Source organism: Colobus angolensis, unplaced genomic scaffold, assembly GCF_000951035.1.
Source record: "Colobus angolensis palliatus isolate OR3802 unplaced genomic scaffold, Cang.pa_1.0 Scaffold584, whole genome shotgun sequence".
NCBI classification, from domain to species: domain Eukaryota; kingdom Metazoa; phylum Chordata; class Mammalia; order Primates; family Cercopithecidae; genus Colobus; species Colobus angolensis.
Window position 1 is genome coordinate 202,268 of NW_012119421.1, and position 22,726 is coordinate 224,993.

At 44.0% G+C, this 22,726-nt stretch overlaps 1 protein-coding gene and 1 non-coding gene across 2 annotated transcripts in view; one reads left to right on the forward strand and one right to left on the reverse strand.

Moving 5' to 3' along the window:
* The window catches only part of LOC105526273 (putative neuroblastoma breakpoint family member 6-like protein), a 255,070-nt gene that overhangs the window by 156,511 nt on the left and 75,833 nt on the right, over positions 1-22,726 (forward strand).
* Positions 3,380-3,451, reverse strand: TRNAE-CUC. The gene has a single exon. It is a non-coding gene; the product is annotated as a tRNA-Glu (tRNA).

Below are 22,726 nucleotides of genomic sequence, written 5' to 3' on the forward strand. Positions count from 1 at the left end.
AGGGAGGGAGGTGGCTCATGATTTAGACCTCTTAAGTCTGCCCTACAGTTCACCGATAATCACTTCATTTTAAAAAATTCTCTTTTGTCTGTGAGTTTCATTTTGCATATTTTCAATTATTCATGGTTCTATGTTCCCTGATCGTTTCTTCTGCAACGTCTAATCTGCTGTTAATCCCATCCAGCAAATTTATCATCTCTAATATTGTGGTTGTGGCGTGATATGGCTCACTGCAGCCTCTGCCTCCCAGGTTCAAGTGATTCTCCTGCTTCAGCCTCCCAAGTAGCTGCAACTGCAAGCATGTGCCACCACACCTGGCTAATTTTTTGTATTTTGAGTAGAGACGGGGGTTTCACTGTGTTAGCCAGGATCGTCTTCATCTCCTGACTTTGTGATCCACCTGACTCAGACTCCCAAATTGCTGGGATTATAGTGGTGAGCCACCACACCCGGCCCCTCCATCCCTCCCTCCCTTCCTTCCTTCCTTCCTTCCTTGCTTTCATGAGACAGGGTCTCACCCTGTAGCCCAAGCTGGACTTCCGTGGTGTATTCTTGGCTCACTGCAACCTTTGCCTCCCAGGCTCAAACGATCCTCCCACTGCAACCTCCTGAGTAGCTGGGACTACAGGCACACACCACCATGCCTGGATAATTATTTGAATTTTTCTGGTAGAGATGAGGTTTCATCATGTTGCCCAGTCTGGTCTGAAACTCCTGCACTCAAGGGATCAGCCCACCTCGGCCTCCCAAACTGCTGGGATTACAGGCACCTGTTTATTTGCAGAGAGGAGCAGTGGGCAGATTTCAGGTAGGAGAGTAAATCGGGCATCTGTTACTCCAACATTGCCAGGAGCCGAAGGCATCTCTTTACATGTTCTTAGTTTGACTTCAACAGGAGGTGTGCCAATTTATCTTCCAATGTATTTTTCCAACTCAGTGAGAGAGCCTTTTCCTTCATGCTCTTGCCAGCACAGCAAAGTTTCCATATATCAGTCTGATGTACCAGTGAGGGGGTGGTGTCCTGCCTAAGGAGGCACAGCAGAAAGACATGGTGGACACTGACTGCCCAGAGATACTCTCTGGCACGTGTTCCACAGCTAAACCTCCAAGATGTTTAGAAAGTCTTCCAATAATTGTAATTGTTTTCTCTGGTGATCTACCTAACTGAATCCAGAGAAAACTGGCTGGAGGGACCCTGAACTGCTTCCTGTCAAGAGGCTTATCAAATAGGAGAGGAAAGAATGGCTCCTTCTAGACATTTGTTCCTCTTCTCTTTTCTTTATGAATTGCATTCTGCTTTTGTTGAAGGCAAACGATCTACAGACTGTTCTCCCTCCTAGACCAGGGTGAATTAGCATGCTAATAACTACCTCTGTGTTATTCCTTCCTTGATGGTGTTTGTTTTGTTTTGTTTTGTTTTCCTATAAAACTCATCTCACTGGAGACAAATCTCTGGAGCCATAGGATCCTGCACCTGACCATGGTTCTTATGCAGACCTGGATCCTTAGAGTTATTGGCTCCCTTTGCCTTGTTTCTTTTGTTGACTCTCTTCAGCAAAAGTGAACTCTGACATTTACACCCTAAATCTGGCTCTTGGACATACAGGTCCTTTTGCTTCCCGACTCCTCCTCGACCCAGCCCTGCCTTTCCAACCTCTCCATCTGTCTGTGTGCCTGTGTCTGTCTGTCTCTCATACTCCAGGCTGCTGCCAGTATTACCCATTTTCTTCCTCTCTTCAATGTTCAGGGTTCATCTTCCTCTTTGCCTACAGAGTCCCACAGGCTGAGGGGGTGTCTCCTTACAGAAAGGGGAGCTCATTCCAGAAGGTGCCCTCTAGACTTGGAATAAACTTTACAAAGAACACCCAAGTTTGAAAAGCTTTTTCTATCTTCCCATTACCCGAATTATTCAAAGGACTAAAAGTGGGAAGTCCAGTAGAATTCTTGATGTCTCTCAGAAACCTGCATTGGAACGCTTTCATTCACCAAGCATTGGGTGCTCACAAGGTGTGAAGCCTTGCTCTAGGTGAGTAGCTGCATGGTGAGCAAGTCCTGACCCACCAAGCCCACATCTGGAGGCATCAAGAAGGGACTGGGCAATGGGAACACACTGGCTGGTGTCCTCCCCACAAGCATTTCCCCATTCGGGCACAGGGAATGCAAGCAGTGAGCATGACAAATAAAGCATAGCAAAGGATAGGGAAGTGGGTGACTTCAGACCAGTAGGCTACAGTGGTCAGGTGCAGTGGGGTCACTTCTGATAGGGGGAAGCGCAAGAGGCGGTGTGGGCCGGGGAGAATGTCATGGATCTGGCATTCCTGCATCTTGCCCCTACTCACACAACCTGGTGTCAACTCGGAAATGTACCCAAACACACGACTTCTGCCCTCCGTGTCATTGCGCCCTCAGGCATCTAAAACCTGTGCAATGGGACAAAGAAGTGAGGATGCACACCCTGGGGATGGGGGCATTTAATAATAGACAGGTGTCTGAGGCAGATGTCCTCAGATTTCCAGGCACCACATGCCTCTTTGTGGAGCAATCAGGGCAGTCATCGGCAAAAAACTAAAGACTCATCCTGCTCCACGAAGAGGCGTAGTTAACCTTGTAACTATTCTTTTCTGACCTTCATTCTTCCATGTCCAGATATATGGGGGTCTTTTTTGCCCATCTGCTTCAAGTTAGATGATGAAAATCCTGCCTGAAGGCTTAAGGGTTTGTTAGAAAAATAAATGTTGTTTACAAAAGGTGCATCTTAGGCAAAAGCTCAGTTCTGGAGCTCCAGAACCTATCTATCCCAAGCCCAATACACACTTCCTTTCTCTCCCTCCCTCCTCCTCACACCTGCCTTCGCTGATTCTTCAGGCTGCACATCTCTGAGAAGATGACAATCCCTAGCAGAAGAACAAGAGAACCTTGGACTCTTCTCTCCATGAAGCCGTAGACGCGAGCAGATAGCCTTATTCCGTGGCGGTGTGACTCTGAAGTCACTCACGTTTTCTGTGCCTCCATTTCCTCATTGTAAAATGGGCCCAATAGGAATGTGTTTCCAAATGGGTTGTTCTGTTTAAATAAGACACAGCAGTAAAACATTGAAGCCATGCCCAAATGCATAGTAAATACACCAAGAGCATTAGCCATTATTACTATCATTATCATCAGTGGCCTCATGGTGGCTATTATCATTATCTACATCCATCTTTGAAATAATTGCACATCTTTTTATGGTATGGAGGGATTGCAACATATAACTTTCCTAAGTGACGAACATTTATTATTACAAATATTGCTGCTGGGAACATATTTCTGCATTTTAATCATCACCTGTGGGTTTCTCTATCAAATCTTCACACACAATTTGGAGATGTTGCAAAACATGTTCCCTGACCGGGAATCGAACCCGGGCCGCGGCGGTGAGAGCACCGAATCCTAGCCACTAGACCACCAGGGAAGAGGACAGACACAATCACCTCTTTGTCATAGGGGAAAAGAGAAGGTAAAGATTAACTTTCTAAGAGGAGGAAAGCCCAAATGAAAGTGGTTCTCTGTGACCTAAGGGGGCTGCAGGCCCGCAGGGCTCCAAGCAGTCACTGACCAGCTGCTCAACACCTCTCACCTCTGACAGCCTGGCCACTGCTTTGGGCTGTATTGAGGCCAGGCCGCAAGGAAACTGAAGGGTGTTCCATTCTAGCCTAGCTGTAGCACGGTGTAAGGCAGAGCCAAGCACTTGCTGTCTTTCTGAGCCTCAGTTTCCTTGCCACCAAAGTGCGGGCTTGGCTCTCAGCAGGTGATGCGCGTAGTCCTTCTGATTCCTGATCTCTGAACTGGCTCAAGGGACTCTACCGATAAAGACTCGTGTAGGGATCCCCTTTTGCCCCCAACTAGCTCTATTAGTAGAGCATGAAACTCTGAATTGAGGGGTCTTTGGCTTCAGCTCCAGGTGCAGATTTAGGTTCGTTTTCTTTTGTTCCGCCACGCAATTCAACCGGTTCCGCAGCTGTGCTCCGGGCGCGAGGAAGCCAAGTGGGCTTCACAGGACAGACCTCCTTGGTTTCAGAGACATTGTAGCTGTCAGCTTGAAACGTTCAGAAAGAAGATTTCAGCGATAGATGAGAAGACTGGAATTTTCTGGATCTAAAGCTAACATGACGTCCACCTCATCCGGCACTCGTCTCCGATCCAACTCACCGCGGGCAAACCATGCCTGGTTCCTAGTGCTCAGCGGGGTTTCAGGTAGTAATGGAACTCCTCCCGTGCTTCTTGTGATCAAAGATGCAGCTAAGTTCCCCCATCCCACCCCTCAGCTCCACTCCCCTCTCTAGAAAGGAAGGAAAGAAGGAAGGAAGGAAGGAAGGAAGGAAGGAAGGAAGGGAGGGAGGGAGGGAGGGAGGGAGGGACAGTTTGAAAACCACCTTTCCTGTACGAGGCGAACCTGCTGTCCCTACTCTACCTAAACCAGCCGAGCATCGCCCCTTGAGGACATATCCACGAAAATCTTGGGCGCCGCTTTGGGCGACTGCATATTGCTGCCTATGACAGATGAAATTCGACTGTATCTCCACATTTCCGCGCCTCCAGCAAATTGCTGGCAAAAGGGAAGCACCTGGGATCCCTCAGGCAAGAAGACTGCAGGTTGCGATAGCGCCGGGCTGAGGGTTCCCCGCCTGCTCCCGAAATGAAGACCCTGGAGACCTATAACCGGGCTCCGGGATCCCGATTCTTTCCGCGGGGTATCCAGTTCCAAAACTAAGCGCCGGTGTGCGGGATTCGCCCGACTGCTTCTCCTGGAAGCTGCAACAGCTGGCGGGTTTTGAGCGTCGGAGTCCCGGGCGCGCACGAGTGTGGACGCCACCCCTCCAGGACTGTGGACTCCGCCTTGGGGCCTTATCCCTGGCGCCGGCCATCAGGGCTCTTGGCGTTGAAAGGGTACCGACCTTTCTGGTCCTCCCAGGAGCCATAGGACCCTCGCTACCTGCCCTTCATCCAAGCCAAGGGGCCTCATCCCCGTGCTCTTTCCTCGCGGGCCCTCCACTCAGGGTGTCAACAGAGGTAGGTCAGGTGAGAAACCTGGATTTCTACACACACCTGGCTATAATGAGATGGCGCCACTCCCCTTCCCCTGCAGAAGCAGACTGAGAAAAAGGTAGTTAAAACAAAAGGTTTCGATAAAATCGAGAGTCTGATAACATGTCCAAAAGTCCAAGTTTCAATTGAAAATCATTCATTACACCAAGAACCAGGAAAATTTTATTCTGAATGAAAATAGACAGCAAATACACACTGGCAATAAGATGAGAGAGGTGTTGGGATTGTCTGACAAAGATTTTAAAGCAAGCAAGCCTGATGAAAATGATTTCGTAGTTATGAGCACATTTGAAACAAATGGACAAATAGAAAGTCTTAGCAAATAAATACAAGGCTTAAAGGAGGAACAAATGTTAGTTTTAGAAGTGGAAAATACAACAACCAAAATAAAAAGTCCAGCACATAGGCTCAACAGCAGAACGGATGGTGCAGAGCAAAGAAATCCATCCACTGCAGATGAAAAATTAGAAATTACACAATTTTAACAAGGGAAAAATAGACTGGGTGAGAAAGTGAACTGAACCTCAGGGACCTGTGAAACTACCTTGAATGGTCTCACTTTCATGTTGTTATCTATGTCTGGAAGGGGAAGAGGAAGAGGACAAGGCTGAAAACATAAAGAAGTAAATAGCTGAAAGCTTCCCAGAGTTGGCAAGAGACATTAACCTACAGATTCAAGAAACTGTGAGAACCCGAAATAGGATAAAAAACTGAAAGAGGTCTATGGCAAGACATGTGAAAAAATAAAATGTAGGAAATGAAAGACAAAGAAAATATTTTGAAAGCAACAGAGAAAGGTGACACCTTACCTAGAAAGGAAAAACAATTCTGGTGATGATGGATTTCTCATCAGAAACCATGGAGGCAGAAAGAAGTTGCCCAGTGCTTTTCAAGCCGTGAAAGAAAACTATTGTCAGCCCAGACTCCTCTCTCCAGCAGAAACATCTTTCAGGGATTAAGGGGAAGATCAAAAGAGTTTCCGATTAAGAAAAGCTAAGGGAATCTCTGACCAGCAGTTCTACCTTAGAAGAAAGGCTAAAGGGAGTTCTCTAGAAAGAAAAAAGGCCGGGCGCGGTGGCTCAAGCCTGTAATCCCAGCACTTTGGGAGGCCGAGACGGGCGGATCACGAGGTCAGGAGATCCAGACCATCCTGGCCTACACGGTGAAACCCCGTCTCTACTAAAAAATACAAAAAACTAGCCGGGCGAGATGGCGGGTGTCTGTAGTCCCAGCTACTCGGGAGGCTGAGGCAGGAGAATGGCGTAACCCGGGAGGCGGCACTTGCAGTGAGCCGAGATCGCGCCACTGCACTCCAGCCTGGGCGACAGAGCAAAAAAAAAAAGAAAAAAAAAAGAAAGAAAGGAAATGATTAAAGAAGGAACATTGGGACATCAGAAAGAAAATTAAAAAAAAAAAAAGTAAGCAATATAGGCCATCCTTCTTCCTTGAGTTTTCTAAACTATGATTGATGGCTTCAGAAAAAAATCATGGCATCATTCAATGTGGTTCTAACTCTCCGTAAAGAAAATGTTTGAAACAACAATAAACTGGGAGGGTAAAGAGACCTGAAAGGGAAGTAACTCGTCTATCATTCACTCAAACTGGTACAACAATGACACCAATATACTGTGTGGTAAGATATAGATGCACAGACATATGAATATCTGGGAAAACCAAGAGGGCTATGCAAACAGATATACTCAAAAACACTATGGATAAGGTAAAACACCATTCTCAAAGATGTTCAAGTCACCACAGGAAGGTAAGAAAAAGAAAGCATATCCAGAAAATGACACCAGAGAGAACAAACAGAAAAGAAAAAAATATAATGGCAGACTTAAGCCCTACCATATCAATCATCATATTAAATATCAATGGCCTAAGTACACCAATTACAAGACACAGATTGGCAGAGTAGGTTAATGGACATGACCCAACTACATCCTGGCTACATAGAGACTACCTTCAAATATGATGATACAGGAAACTTGAAATCAAAAGGATGGAAAAAGATTTATCATGCAAACCTTAGACAAAGGAAAGCAAGTCTGGCTATATTAATGCCAGATATTGTATATTTCAGAACAAAGAAACTAATCAGAGACAGAGAGGAACATTATATAAGGAGGAAACAACTAATCCACCAACTCCTCCCCTGACAAAAGTCATAAATGTCTAAGCAACAACTGAAAATACTGAACAGAGAACTAGATAAATCCATAAATATAGCGATATGCTTCAACATCCCCCTTTCTTAACAATTTATACAACAACCAGACAGAAAATCAACAAGAATATAGAAGAACCCAACAGCATGATCAACCAGCAGGGCTTAAATTGACAATTTTAGAGCACCCAACCACACCAGAATACACATTGTTATGGGATGCATTGTGTCTAGCCCCCCAAATTCATATGTTGAAATCAGAACATTAGTAGCAACTAGTGATATACTAATTAAAATCACAATGAGAAATTGCTACATACCTATCAGAATCGCCAAAAGAAAAGCGTAACCAAATGAAGTGCTGTTAAGGATTCAGAGAAAGCTGGATCACTCATACATTGCTGATGGAAATGTAAAAGGTTACAGCCCACTCTGGAGAATGTCTGTATAGTTTTTACTTTTAAAACTATATGTGCAACTACCATACCACCTAGGAATTACATTCCCTGCGTTTATCACAGAGAAATAGAAACTTACGTTCACACAAAATCCATGTACTTAAAGTTTATAGCAGCCTTGTTTTTAATAGCCAAAACTGGGGGAAAAATGTATAGATGAGTTTCATGAGGAGAATAGCTGAACAAACTGGTATATATCCATAGCACTGAATAGTCCACAATAATTTTTTTTAAAAACAACAAACTATTGACACCCACAATAACCTGGATGAATCTCCACCGAATTCTGTTGAGTGGACGAAGGGTAATCCCAAAGGTGACATATAGGATTCCATTTATGCAACATTCTTGAAACGAATAAATTATATGAATGGGGAATAGATTAGAAGTTGCCAGGGGTTAAGGAGGGAAGGAGGAGCAGCACTGAAGAGACAGGGTCATGGCTATAAAAAGGCAACATGATGAATCCTGGTGTTGATGGAAATGTTCTGTACCTTGCTTGTATCAATGTCAACCTCCTGGTACTGTGGCATTTGCAATACATCTGCTATATTTGCAAATACTACCATTTTGGAAATATTACCAAGATGTTACCATTGGAGGAAACTGAGTAAAGGGTACAAGGGACCTCTCTTTTTCTCTCTGAGTTCCTAAGATTGTATGTGAATTATTAAAACATAAAAATTAACTTAAAAAACCTAAGTATATTTCTCCTTGACTAATCATGCCTTTGCTTATAAACATTAAGGCAAAAATATTTTTCCCAATACTCTTAATTTTCTTGAAGACAGTTTTAACAAAAGCTGTTCTTAGCTCTTTTCCTAAAAATTTAAAACTTCTAGTAATCTTTACTGTTCTTCTTTGAGAACCCTCCAGGGTTTTATGTTATTTATTTATTTATTTATTTAATTATTTATTTATTTATTTTACACCTTTCAAAAGAATAAAGACAAAAACTGGGAACTGGCCTATAATACTATATTAGTCTTAGTTCTCCAGAGAAAGAAAATGAGTAGGATACACACACACACACACACACACACACAGAGAGAGAAGCAGAGAAGCCCAAGTTCTACTCTGAGTAAGCTCTAGACCTAGGAGAGTCTAATATAGTTCAAGACCAAGTCCAAGGCTTAAGGCAGAAGACTGACGTCCCAGCTCAAAGACAGTGGAGCAGAAAAACTTCTTTCTTAACCCTTCATCCTATTCAAGCCGTCCATGGGTTGGATGAGGCCCACTCACACTCGGGAGGGCAATCTGCTTCACTCAGTTTACTGATTCAAATGTCAATCTCTTCCAGAAACACCCTCAGAGACACAGTGAGAAATCATGTCTAACCAAATATCTGGGCACTCCCTGGCCCAGTCAAATTGACACAAAAATTAACTTTCACAAATACTCCCAATAGAAGTGACTAACAAATGTAGCATCATGTCCTGCCTGTTTATCCCATGACAATTAATATATTCCAGCATAACATTGGCTTCCTTTACCTTAGTGTAGCAACATATAGGAGTTTCATTTCATGTGAGGATAATTTTGACCTATGGAGTCTCTCCCTACCCGTATCTACCATTGCTACTTGTGGATTGTCATTTTGCCATGGCTGCCTTATACATAATGTCAATAAGCTGTATACTTTGCTAATGTAGGTTTGAATTTCATCCTGGCTGCATAAGTCACTTTTCATCTTGACAAAGCCTAGAAATATTTTTGTTTATCTCCTAAATATTGGTAATGCATACCTATTGTGGGGCCCACTCTCAATCTCATGGTTTTCTTTATTTTCATTCAGGTCTCAATAGATATGCCTGGGTTGCTTGAATGTCACTGAAAATGGCCCGTGGCCTTGTCCATCTATCAGAGTCCAGTAAAATCCTGGCCATGGAATGGGGGGATGGAAAGTGAGAAACACCAAACTCAGCACACAATGACTCAGTCTAAATTTCTGGGCTAAGAGATGACCAGACTCTATCATGGCTTCTAATAGCATAAGACCATGTCCCATGAATTACCCTAGGCTCCCATGACAATGCCTACCTAAGAAAACTCAAGGCTGCCAGGGGAACTTACTTTAATTCTAGCCAATACCTACTGATGATGGTAGGTTCTTTCTTATAACACTTACTAGGAAGGGAATACTTCCTCCATCCCTTTAAGATATGTGCATATCTCCTGGGGATTCCAGTGTGTCTTTCCACAGGATTTGAAAGCCATTCCTTTGAGGTGTCGTCCTCAGGAACGACTGAATCTCTGTCTCCGGGTCTCTGTGGGAGGTTAGAATCCTAACGTCTAATATTGACAGCTGGCAGACACAGCTGTCCTGATGAGGCAGAAGCTTACAATGACCAACATTTTGTAATGTTTCACTTGTGCCCTGCCCCCTGCCCTCTCCCCTGCCTCACTCCAATTAGAATGCCATCGGCTCTCCACAAATGTGATGGAGCTCAGCCCCTTCTGCTTTGGTCAATAGTTACTGAATAAAATCTGTTTTCACAGCTTTGACTAATGCCTGACTTTATCTTTGACAAAATAAGTGCAAGCAATTGATTTTAGTGACATGGCACCTGCAAAGAGAGGCACAGACATGGCAAGAAAGTGAGGAATCATCTGACCTTTTTCATTTCATAGGCATCTATTCCTGCCTGGTGTTTATGAGCCTGAGACTGGGCTGGTCTGCCCTGGTATATCACTCCATGGCTCTGCAGCAGGACTTGAATAGGCTGGTGGTGACACTTGGTGTGACCACAGCCACCTTCAAAGATGCCATGAAGGGTTCACAAGAAAATGAAAGGAACCATAGAAAAACTGATTTTGAAAGATATTGCCTCTCCCACTTCCTCATACAGAGTGTGTATGATATTGCTGTGTGATGTTAGTTGAGTTACAATTTAGCGCAACAGCTTTTCTAATAAATAGCAGTTTCTCACTGTGTTAAGCCTACCTGAAAAGGAAGCACACTTACTTTTATTGATTACCCCCACTAAATGAACGATACATCCAACAAGGCTTCTACCAAAAATGTTCTTATTAATCTCATATTTATACTAAGGAAAAACTGGGAACAACACAAATCTTCACCAATAGAAGAATTTAATACCGACTGTTATATAATCATAAAACGATCCCAGAAGTTCACTCGATAACATCAAAACCAGAAACCCACACTGGTGCCACTGATGGCAAAAAATCATGATACAAAAATGAGAGAGATGAGAGAGAGAAAATGTACTATAGCCATAGTAGTGGATAAAAGCCAAAGACCTCAGTTTCTACTCATGATATTTGATAGAAGAACCAAAGGAACATGAGCTAATAGCCCTAAGGGTCCAGGTCTGCACAAGGTGCCTGTTGGGTGCAGGGTTCTGTTGGCTCCAATGATGGATCTCAAATGGGCTAATTTTTATGGACATAGCCGCTGCAGAAATCTATCAAAGAAAAGTAAGGGGATAGCTATTTGCATGTTAATTTACCATCGAATAGGAGGGAGAACGGGCATTAGATTCGTTTGGTCAAATAAAAGCAAAACCAAGATTTATGAAGAAAAGAGGAAAGGGGAGAAGAAAAAAATCATCTGGGAACTTTGTGATTTTGCTCCCCTTGAATAAGCGACTTGACAGAAAGCTGTCAAAGAGGTCACTGTGGCCCATCTTCTCCAGACCCACATTACTTGGTCACAGAAAACAATTACAGATGTTGGAGGACTTTAAAACATCCTAGAAGTTTAGCAGCTCATCCTACGCCACAGAATATCTGTGTGTAATGTCCACCATGTCCTTCGGTTGTGCACGCCCTGAGTTAAGCCAGGAGGACGCCCCTCCCTTCAGTGGAATATCATACATCGATGTGTAGAAAGTTTGTTGTGCCGGCAAGTAATGACAAAAGGGACATTGATAGAATTGGGAAACACGTTGGAATATGATTTGCTACTGCTCCTATGGAAGATAAATTTGCAGAATGTACTCAAATTAGAAGCATTAAATAAATGCTGTAATGTAAAACTGGCACATCCTGTTCTCTACACTATAGAAATATCTGCACGAGTGACCAAAGATATTTGTACAAGAATAGTGGAGATTGCAGCATCATTTGAAATCCTAACATGAAACCCACCTCATTTCAAAAACATCTTGAAAAGCGTTAAATCATGCACAAATAATAGAAGAAATGCATTTTCACAAACAATGGCGAGGATCACCATGAGGATGACTGATGCCATTGGTCACATTATTGATAGAGCAATCAGTAAACCCAGGCACATCCTGGGGATAGGATACTACTGTTAATAGGTCTCCTTCTATTAAACATGAAAAACTCGAGGAATTTTACCCCCTGAAGCCTTCCATTAGAGCAAAAATCATTTTTATCACACTAGAAGTGAGTTCCTGTCTGAAGTCTCTGGGATTCCTGAGTTTGACAGGTACAAGGCACCATGGCCCTTGCCAAGCCTCAGACCTAAGAAGGTGGGGAAGAGGACATGTGCTTCTCCGGATTAGGCTGGAGTTGATTGTATATCAACAGTAACAACAACAACAAAGCCAGGAGTCCCTGGTTGGGCTCAGATCATCAGCCTTTCTGTTAACAGCCAAACGCGCTGATTGCGCCAGAGACCGCTACTACTGATTCTGCTGGGCGCTATATGCAGAGCACACTCACCAAACTCTCCCCATCCCTTCTGTCCTGAGGGCCTGCCCGGCAGGACAGAAAACTGGAGAGATTAGAGCTGTGAGTCGCGCTGATCACGTTGCACACCCGCGGGTTGAGAGATTCTGGAGTCAGAAGGACAGCCTAACGGGCTTCGTCCGCCCTGCCCCTCCCCTGCTTCAGAAGCCCCCGGAAACGCCCTAGGCCCGAGCCGCCTGGGGGCCCAAGGGAAGCTGAAGGCCCGGTGGGCTCCCAGGATGGCTCTTTCTGTCCTTTGCGCCCCCTTCACCCAGTAAGGGAGCCTGTGCCCACACTGCCCAGTCACTTTCGGGGCGCTGCGGAGCTTCCGCTGCCATCTTCGGATCCTGTGTCCGCAGGAGGCTCCACCAGGGCAGGGATGGTGGTGAGAGTCTCTCGTGGTCCGCTCGCGGGGAGCAGGGCCTGCCACTCACCAGGGCGCACGACTAGGACTTGTCGAATGAATCCATCGTCGCCTTTAGCTTTTAGTCCTTTGAAGAGTCCTGAGAATGTAAATCATGAACTATTTTTCTATGGGGAAGTTTTTTGTTTGTTTGATTGTTTGTTTGTTTGCGACAGGGTCTCACTTGGTCGCCCAAGCTGGAGTGCCGTGGTGCAAACAAGGCTCACTGCAGCCTCGACCTCCTGGGGCCAAGTGCTCTTCTTGCCTGAGCTCCGAAGTAGCTGAGACGACAGGCGCGCGCCACCACGCCGGGCTAATTTTTGTATTTTTTGCAGAGACAAGATTTCAACATGTTGCCGAGGCTCGTCACCAAGGGGAAGTAAGTTCTTTTTAAAAAGCATTTATTCCGATTGGTTTCTCCGCATTCTGTGGGGGCGTGCAAGGGGCGAGGCCTCCCGTGGCCTCTCTTGCCACTCTGAGCCAGTGAGCTGCGGGGGCTGAGCTGAGTTGTTTTTGGGTGCGTGTCTGGGGCAGGAGGCCGGAGCTGGGCAAGGGGTGAATCCAACAGGGAATGGCGAGGAGGAGGGAAAGGAAGTCGGTAGAGGCCTGGACCAGGGAGACGAAACTTCGCAGTAGCTTTGTGCAGCGGTAAGGACTGCACGAGAGAGAGATGAGAAGTGTTTTTTTTGTTGTAGCAGAATGGGGAAGAAAGGGAGGAAAAACGGAGAGACACCAAGAAAGAACGAAATCTACGCGGACCCTTAGGTCTCCAAAACGGAAGCAGCTCCTGTGGCTCGCGGTGATCATATTGTGGTTAGTACTCTACGCTGTGGCCGCAGCAGCCTAGGCTCTGATCTGAGTCATGGCAACGTCCATTCTAGGATGTAGAGCTCTTCTTTCCCTTTCGCCTCCAACCTGAGCCTAGGCTGCGCCGAGAGGTCACAACTTTTCTGTGACTTTGGAACTCTCTATAGTGTCGCGAATAGAAGGAACCCCTACCCTGCACACCTAAGGGTCCGGTTATCTTGAAAGATTTTTGCCCCCTCTCTAAGCAAGTACAACACCCAAAAGGAGAGGTGCCCCCTCTCAGTCAGCCTTATTGGAATCTTCTACTGTTGACATGATGTGGCCGCACCCATTTTTCTGGCTCAGATATTTCAAAACTCCGTGGGACCTTTTTCAGGCCAAATCAGAAATGGACAAGACAAGACGAGAGTTCGCACTCCAACTGGGTATTTTAAGTAAAATCTAAAGAATGCAATAAAATCTAAAGTTCATGACATTCTCCAACCCCAATTTTAAATTTATTTATTTATTTATTTTTGCTATCAGTAAATGACTGAAGTATAATCCGCAGAGACCAAAGTGCACCAATCTTAAGTGTACAGCCCAGTGCATTTTGACAAAAGAAACCATCACCTAGGTCAAGTTATGGGACATTTTCAACAGACCAAGAAGTCGTTAGAGTCCCTTTCCAGTCAATCCTCACCCCATCCCCGTTTAGGCAACCACCATTCTGACTTCTGTCTCCGTGATTTCCTTTTGCTTCTTGTAGAAATCACATAAAGGACCATACTGATTTTACCTGTTTTTTGTTTGTTTGTTTGTTTGTTTGTTTTCATGCAACAATGGTATGAGATGCTTCCATTTTATGGCATGTATGTCAGCTCTTTGGTGTTATTGATGAGTGTTATTCCAACATGTGAATATACTACAGTTGATAGACAATTGGGATATTTCTAGTTTTGGCTATTGTGAATAAGGTGTTTACAAATATTCTACTATGGGCCTTTTTATGGACCTGTGCCTTCATTTCTGTTGAGTATAAACCTAGTAATGGAGTGGCTGGGTCATGAAGTAGGTGTCTTTTTAACTGTATTAGAAACTATCTGATAGTGTTTTAGAATGGTGGCACTATTGTATTCTCTCCCTCTCTCTCTTTTCTTTTTCTTTCTTTTTTTTTTTCTTTTCTTGAGACAGAGTCTCATTTTGTCACCCAAGCTGGAGTGCAATTGCAGGATCTCCACTCACTACAACCTCCACCTCCCGGGTTCAAGCAACTCTCCTGCCTCAGCCTCCCGAGTACTTGGGATTACAGGAGTGCGCCACCATGCCTGGCTAATTTTTGTATTTTTTGTAGAGATGGGGTTTCACCATGTTGGCCCGGCCAGTCTCGAATTCCTGACCTCATGATCTGCCCGCCTCAGCCTCCGAAAGTGCTGGGATTAGGGGTGTGAGCCATCGTGCCTGGCCTATGCGCAAACTTTTGTATTAGAATAGAAAAGTTGAGAAGATAGTACACAGAATGGAGTAAAGAGGTTGGAATGGGTTTTCAGAAACCAATTCTCACTTTAAAGTTGTTTTAACATCCCTAACCCCCAAAGAAAAATGTATATTCTCCAAAGATATCCCTTTATTAAAATATGCAGAGACAGTGCAGGATAAAAGAGCATATCCTAAACTTCTCCGAACGTGTGTCTGGAAGTGGACAGGGGAATGGGAGTGGGATGAGCAGAGAAAAGAAGGAAAGACAGTAGGGGCCTTGCTGAGAACAGCTACCATAATGTGCCCTGAGCTAAGGTACATGATTACCTTCTTCCTGTGCACCTGAGATCTAACAGAATATATTGACTAATCCTGGATATGGAATTTCAAAAACACTACAGGAAAACAAAAAACTTACCCAAACAGAACAGTCTAGTTAAGAAAGGCAGGAAGAGATTTTATAAACAAAGCAAAAACACAGAAATCATACAATGAGGTGGTGGGAATGAGACTAACTATGCCCATCATCTCCAACATAACACTAATTACTGCTCATGATAATGCATTTAAGTATCTCATATTGGATAGAAAAAGAAATGCCGGCTCTAATGTTTTAATGGCAGAAAAGGATTAAATATTCAAAGCAGTGCACATTATTATTATTATTATTATTATTTTGAGATGGAGTCTTGGTCTGTCGCCAGGCTGGAGTGCAGTGGCTCACTCTCGGCTCACTGCAACCCCTATCTCCCAGGTTCAAGGGATTCTTCTGCCTCAACCTCCCGAGTAGCTGGGACTATAAGTTGCGTGCCACCACGCCCAGCTAATTTTTTTATTTTTAGTAGATACAGGGTTTCATATTGGCCAGGTTGGTCTTGAACTCCTGACCTCGTGACCCACCCACCTCGACCTCCCAAAGTGCTGAGATTACAGATGTGAACCACCACACCAGATCAAAAGCAGTGCACATTATCTTTAGCAAGCTAACGCAGAAACAGAAAACCAAACACCGTGTGTTCTCACTTATAAGTGGGAGCTGAATATGAGAACACATGGATACGTGGGGTTGAGGGGCAAGGACAACACACACGGGAGCCTGTTGGAGGGTGGGGGTTGGGAGGAGGGAGAGCATCAGGAAGAGCAGCTAATGGATGCTGGGCTTAGTACCTGGGTGATGGGATGATCTGTGCAGCAAACCACCATGGCACAGGTTTACCTGAGACAAACCTGCACATCCTGCCCATGTACCCCTGAACTGAGTAAAAGTTGGAAATAAAAAAATTTTAAAAGTCAAGAAAACAACAACAACAGCAAAAAGAGTGGTGCAAATCTGTACCACGCTCATTATAAACAAAAGAATGAGAGTGAAAACATGAATATCTGACAAAAGTAAACAGCAACAAAACACTTTATGCTAGCTAGAGGAGTAATATCCTAGCATCTACCTAGAGTCAAATGGAGCTGTTTTTCCCTGAATTGGCCTCCTTGGGTGGCCGACCAGGGTGAGGTGAAGGGAAGAAATCTTGGCATGAAATGTCCATTTCTTCCCTCTTGTTTAGGTCTCTGTAAGGCATAAGAATTTAAAAGCAAGATCTGATCCATGGCATTTTTCAGGAACTCAAAAGAAGTGTAGGAGGAGGGAAGTTCAATTGTCACCCTGGTCTTCTGGAGTATCCCAGGCAGAGTCCCAAGAGTTCAGCTTTTCAAACTCCAGTTCCTGGGTTCTGACGGCCTTTTTTGAGAAAAGTACTGATGTTTATGTCAAGGTTGGGAGGCTTGAGAGGCACCAAGCAATGGGGAGGCAAAGAGAACACATCAACAAGCGAGGCAAGAACTTTCCACAGGCTCACACTGGATACAGGACCAGAGACAAAAAGCTGGGTGAATTTCTGATGTTTTCCTACAGAGGTTTGTTACCCAGTTGCACAGAGCCTACTCAGAATAAGGCTTTTTGAAGTCAACTCTTTTAATGTGAAGCCATAACTTTGTGGTGTTGCCCGATGCAGATCTCCACCGTGAGCCTTTGCTCTGGGTGTCTCTTTTGTAAGTCACATCTTGCAAAGAGAACATGGTGAAAATCTTGACTCCTTTACCGAAATCTGTGTCTTAACTGTTTCCAAGGCTGCAGAGCTTGGGGTCAGGAGGCATTGGGGGTTCAGTGGTAGAATTCTCGCCTCCCACATGGGAGACCTGGATTCCATTTCCGGCAAATGCAGCGTCCTGTCTTTGTGCCCTGTGGTTTTTACATTTACTTACTGCCCAACACTAACAAAAAAAAAAAAAAAAAAAAAAAAAAAAAAAAAAGGAGCGGGGGGTGAGGGAACCACGGTATAGTCCTCGGGTTCTTTCCGTAGTGGAATTTCTTTTCCTTTTATTAATTTATTTTTGTTTGTTTGTTTGAGACAGAGTCTCAGTCTGTCACCCAGATTGGAGTGCAGTTGCATGATCCTGGCTCACTGCAACCTCCACCTTTCGGGCTCAAGCGTTTCTTATGCCTCAGCCTCCCAAGAAGCTGGGATTAGAGGCACGTGCCACTATTTCCCGCTAATTTTTGTATTTTCAGTAGAGACGGGGTTTCACCATGTTGCCTAGGCTGATCTTGAACAACTGACCTCACATGATCCGCCAGCCTTGGCCTCCCAAAGTTTTGGGATTACAGGTGTAAGCCTGGCCCCAGAGCAAAATTTAAGCAGAGATTTGCAGAGACTCTCCTTGAAGCAGCCTGTGGGTCTGGTTGGTCTCTGCGTTTCTACGTATTTGGCTCTAAAACCGGCACTACTTTTATTGTCTCTGCTGCTGAATTCCTGCAGTACAAAGAGTCAGCTGGTCACTGATTCTCTGCCTGGACCTTGGATAGACCAGTGGGCCACATCTCGCGACGGAGTGCGGCTCAAGAAATGACATTCTCGAAAGGAGAGAAGCTGTGGGGTTGGGCGGACACACGCAGTGATGGGGAACTGGAACCCAGGGAAAGGGGAGGCGTGTGGGGAGGAACCCACGTGCAGATGAGGGGAGCTGCCGAGAGGGGTCTCGGACCTTCTTGTCAAGGAAGGCCCAGTCTTTGGTGGTCTCGGCAAAATGAAGGATGGGCCCCGAGTGGAAAGCAGCACGTCCCCAAAACTCATTTCCATCACCCCTGTTTGTTTTACACTCCACCAGGCAAATCTTCTGTCCAATGGATTCTTTTTAATGCTTCTCTTGAAGCAGCGTGGTGGGGAGGCCATGGCAGTCGTTAGCTCTGGAGGCCTGGGGAGGACACTCTGAAGAGGAAAGCCCTGCGATTATCCAGTTTCACCCTGTTTTCATCTACTCTTTTCTTCAGCGAAGCTTGTATGGGTCCCGATGTCACATCACAGCTGCTGCATTGGTGGATTAAGAGCCGCTGACAAATCTCTTTCGCGAAGGGGTAGGAAGCGCAGTTGGCCCAGAACCATGGAAAGAGACGCAAGAGCAGAACCGAAAATACTTTCCTGCCTCTTGTTCTCTCTCTGCTATCGGTGAACATCAACCTTCCACACACATCAGTTCAATACTGCTTTGGTCTCTACAGGAGGTTTACCATTTTTTACAGTTCCCATAAGCCATGTTTTCTTCTCGCTTCTACAGTTCTTCCAGGGTTGAGTTCAGGAGCTGGTCAGCAGTCCAGACGAGTTCAGCATCCTGGTTCAAAACCATTTGTCTGGCTTTGCTGCTATGGTGAAGCTTGCCTCCTAGACCGGAGTTAAGACGTGTTCCCTCGGCTTCTATTTTCTAAAGAGAATTCGTATAGTCTCTTCCTTAAATGTTTGGTAGTGAAACCATCTAGACCTGGTGCATTGTTCTGGAGGGTTATTAATTGTTGCTTCAATTTCATTAATAGATAGAGACCTATCTAGGTTATCGATTTCTCCTTGTATGCATTTTGGTCAACTTTATCTTTCAAGGACTTGGTCCAATTCATCGAAGTTATCAAATGTGTGAGCAGAGAATTGTTTTTAATAGTCCTCCACTATCCTTTAAATGTCCACGAGATCAGTAGTGAGGGTCATTGTTTTCTTTTTCATATTAGTAATTTGTATCTTTTCTCATTGTTTCTTGGTTCACCAGCTAAAGGTTTATCAATTTATTGGTCCTTTCAAAGAACACTCTTTAGGTTTTGTTGACTTTTCTCTATTGATTTCTGGTTTTCAATTTCCTTGATTTCTGCTCTAGTGTTTATTGTTTCTTGTCTTCCACTCACTTAGGACTTGATTTGCTCTTGTTTTCTTTGAGTTTCCTAAAGTGTAAGTTTGGATTATTGATTTTAGATCTTTATTTGTAATATTTAGTTTTTGAAAATCCATTATTATTTTACTTTCTGTGCAGTAATTGTTTTTAGTGTAATAGAATTTTGTTCTTGTTAAAATTTCAGTTTTATTTTATGTACCAAGTGTACATGTGTAAGATTGTTACGCAGATATATTTGACCCAGGTAGTTGGCATAGTTTCCAATAGCTAGTTTTTCAACCCACTCTCCCTCCCTCCCTCCCTACCTCATGGTAGTCCACAGTGTCTACGGTTCTCATGTTTATGTCCATGTGAGCTCAATATTTAGGTCCCGTTCCTAAGTGAGAACATTCAGTATTTCGTTTTCTGTTTCTGCATTAGTTTCCTCCAGATTATGGCCTCCTCCTCTATCCATGTTATTGCAAAAGACATGATTTCATTCTTTTTTATGGGTGTGTAGTATTCCATGTTGTGCTGTGTATGTATCACATTTTCTTTATTTAATCCACCACTGATGGGTACCTAGTTTGATTCCATGTCTTCGCTATTGTGAATAGCCTGGTGATAATCATAGGAGTGCATGTATTTTTTTCTTTTAAAGATTTGCATTCCTTTGTGTATATAACCAGTAATGAGATTACTAGTTGAATAGAGGCTCTGTTGTAGTTTCTTTGAGAAATTTCCAAATTGCTTTCCACAGTGACTGAACTAATTTACATTCACTCCAAGGGTTTGTAAGCTTTCTCTCCACAGCCTTATCAGCATCTGTTGGTTTTTGACTTTTTAATAATGACCATTCTGAGTGATGTGGGTGGTATCTCATTGTAGCTTTGATTTGCATTTCTCTGATTATTAGTGATGATGAGCATTTATTCCTGTGTTTGCTGGCTGCTTGTATGTCTTGTTTTAAGAAGTGTCTGTTCATGTCTCTTTGCCCACTTTTTAATGGAATTTTTTTTCTTGTTGAATTTTTTTTTAAGTTTCTTATAGATTTTGGACATTAGACCTTTGTCAGATTCACAGTTTGTGAATATTTTCTCCCATTCTGTAGCTGGTCTGTTGACTCTGTTGATGGTTTCTTTTGCTGTGCAGATGCTCTTTCATTGAATTAGGTCCTACTTGTGAATTTTTGTTTTTGCTACAATTGCTTTTGTGGACTTGGCCATAAATTCTTTGCCACGGCTGATGTTGAGATGATATTTCCGAGGTTTTCTTCTACGGTTTTTCTGCTTTGAGGTCTCAGTATATATTATGTCATTGCAAATGACAACCAGCCAGAGACTAAGCATTACAAGCCAAGAAAGGGAACTTATTGGTGACCAGGAAAAATGTCCAACAAATGAAAATTAGTAAAAGAGATTCCTGGGTGTCTTTTACTGTAAAGCATGGGGCATTGTTGTCTGCGGAGTTCAGCAAACATTTTCCTTAAAGGGTCAGGGAGATAGGAAGTATTGTACGCTTATGAGCCAAGAGGCAAAATTAAGGATATTATGTAGGTGCACATATAACCAGGAAGAAAACAAATTTCTATACCATTTTCATTGATGAGATTCTAAACTAACAATAGCAACTGAGTAGAAATTCTCAGGTGGTAAATGTTCTTTGCATTGAGAGCCTAGGCTCAGCTTTCCTAGGATCCCTGGTACAGCCCTGGCTTTCCACCCCTCAGGCTGTTTCCTCCCTGTTTTCCTCATAAGAGTTCCATACAAAAGACCTACTACTCTGAGAAGCCGTGAAGTACTCCTGGGGCCCACCAAAGCCACACAAGTCAAAGAGTGGATGGCCTTGCCCTAGCTATGGCTCAGATCACCTTTGCAGGATGATATCTTGTTGGGAGATGGTCATCAGAGCCAGGGCCACGGAAGATGCTGTCGGGAGGATGAGAGGACTGGTGCCCAGAGGGAGAAGTAGCCAAGCAACTCTGCATTCAGCCTCACAAAAATCTCAAGGGGATGTAGAAATGGCGACAGGGTGAATGGAAAACTCTTTCAAGCAAGGTTTTGGGGTCCTGAACTGATCTCTGTTTTTCCTCCTACAACCTGCCACACATGCTATTTTCTCACTTCTGTGGATGAAAACTGCATCCTTCCATATGCTCTGTCCAAAAATCTTTGAGTTTTCTTTGACTGCTGATCTTTCCTTCACACCCTATAGCTGTTTAGTCAAGAATTCACATTAAGATGAGCAATCAGGTGTGGTCCTTAATCCATACCATCCTTTCCCCCCAGTTAATAAACCTTGTAAAGTCATTCTCCTGACAAAGACAATAGAATTTCCATGAAATTGCACAATTTTAATCCTTCCTGGCTACATGACTCATATAAGAGCACTGCCTCTGTTTGCTACCATTTCCCCCTATTTTTATTTCTTAACTGTTTGACCTGCATTCTTCCCCGTAAGCCAGGCACTTCAGCTCAAGTGTGCTTTCCTAATCATAGAATTAGCAATAATAGCAGCCTTACTAACAACTTCTTCTTAACTGTTTGACCTGCATTCTTCCCCGTAAGCCAGGCACTTCAGCTCAAGTGTGCTTTCCTAATCATAGAATTAGCAATAATAGCAGCCTTACTAACAACTTCTTCCTGACCCCACCACCAGATAAATGTCACAGGATTTAATAAGTAAAGAATTGTAGGATTGCTGGGCCTAGTGGTTCATGCTGGGCATAATGGCTCATCCCAGCAATTTGGGAGGCTGAGGCGGGCAGATCACTTGAGGTCAGAGTTCAAGACCAGCCTGACCAACATGGAGAAATCCCGTCTCTACTGAAAATAAAAAATTAGCCAGGCGTGGTGGCACACACCTGTAATCCCAGCTACTTGGGAGGCTGAGGCAGGAGTGTTGCTTGAATCCGGGAGGCGGAGGTTGCAGTGAGCCTAGATCATGCCACTGCACTCCAGCCTGGGCAACGAGAACTAAACTCCGTCAAAAAAAAAAAAAAAATCATAGGATTTTCCCTATTGCTTGGTTTTTATAAAATGAATTGTTTTCCCCTGAATTCATATGTTGAAAGCTTAACCCCCAACTTGATTGTATTTAGAGATATGGAGGTAATTAAGGTTAATTAGGCCATAATGTGGGGCCCTAATCTGGTCAGAATGGTGTTCATATAGGTCAGAATGGTGTCCATATAAGAAGAGGAAGGGCATCAAAGAATCTCTCTTTTTCTCCACATAGGCACAGAGGAAAGGCTATGGGAACACAAAGCAAGAAAGTGGCCTTCTGCAAGCCAGGAAGAGAGGCCTCCAGAAACCAACTCTGCTAGCACATCGATCTTGGACTTTTGGCCTCCAGAATATTGAGAAAATAAAAGTCTGTTGTTAAACCACCCAACCTTTGGTATTTTTCCATGGCAGCCTGAGCTGACTAACACCTTTGGTAGGTGGGTGGCATTCACCTTATTGGGCTACATTATGTGAAGTTAAAGTAACTTTAACAATA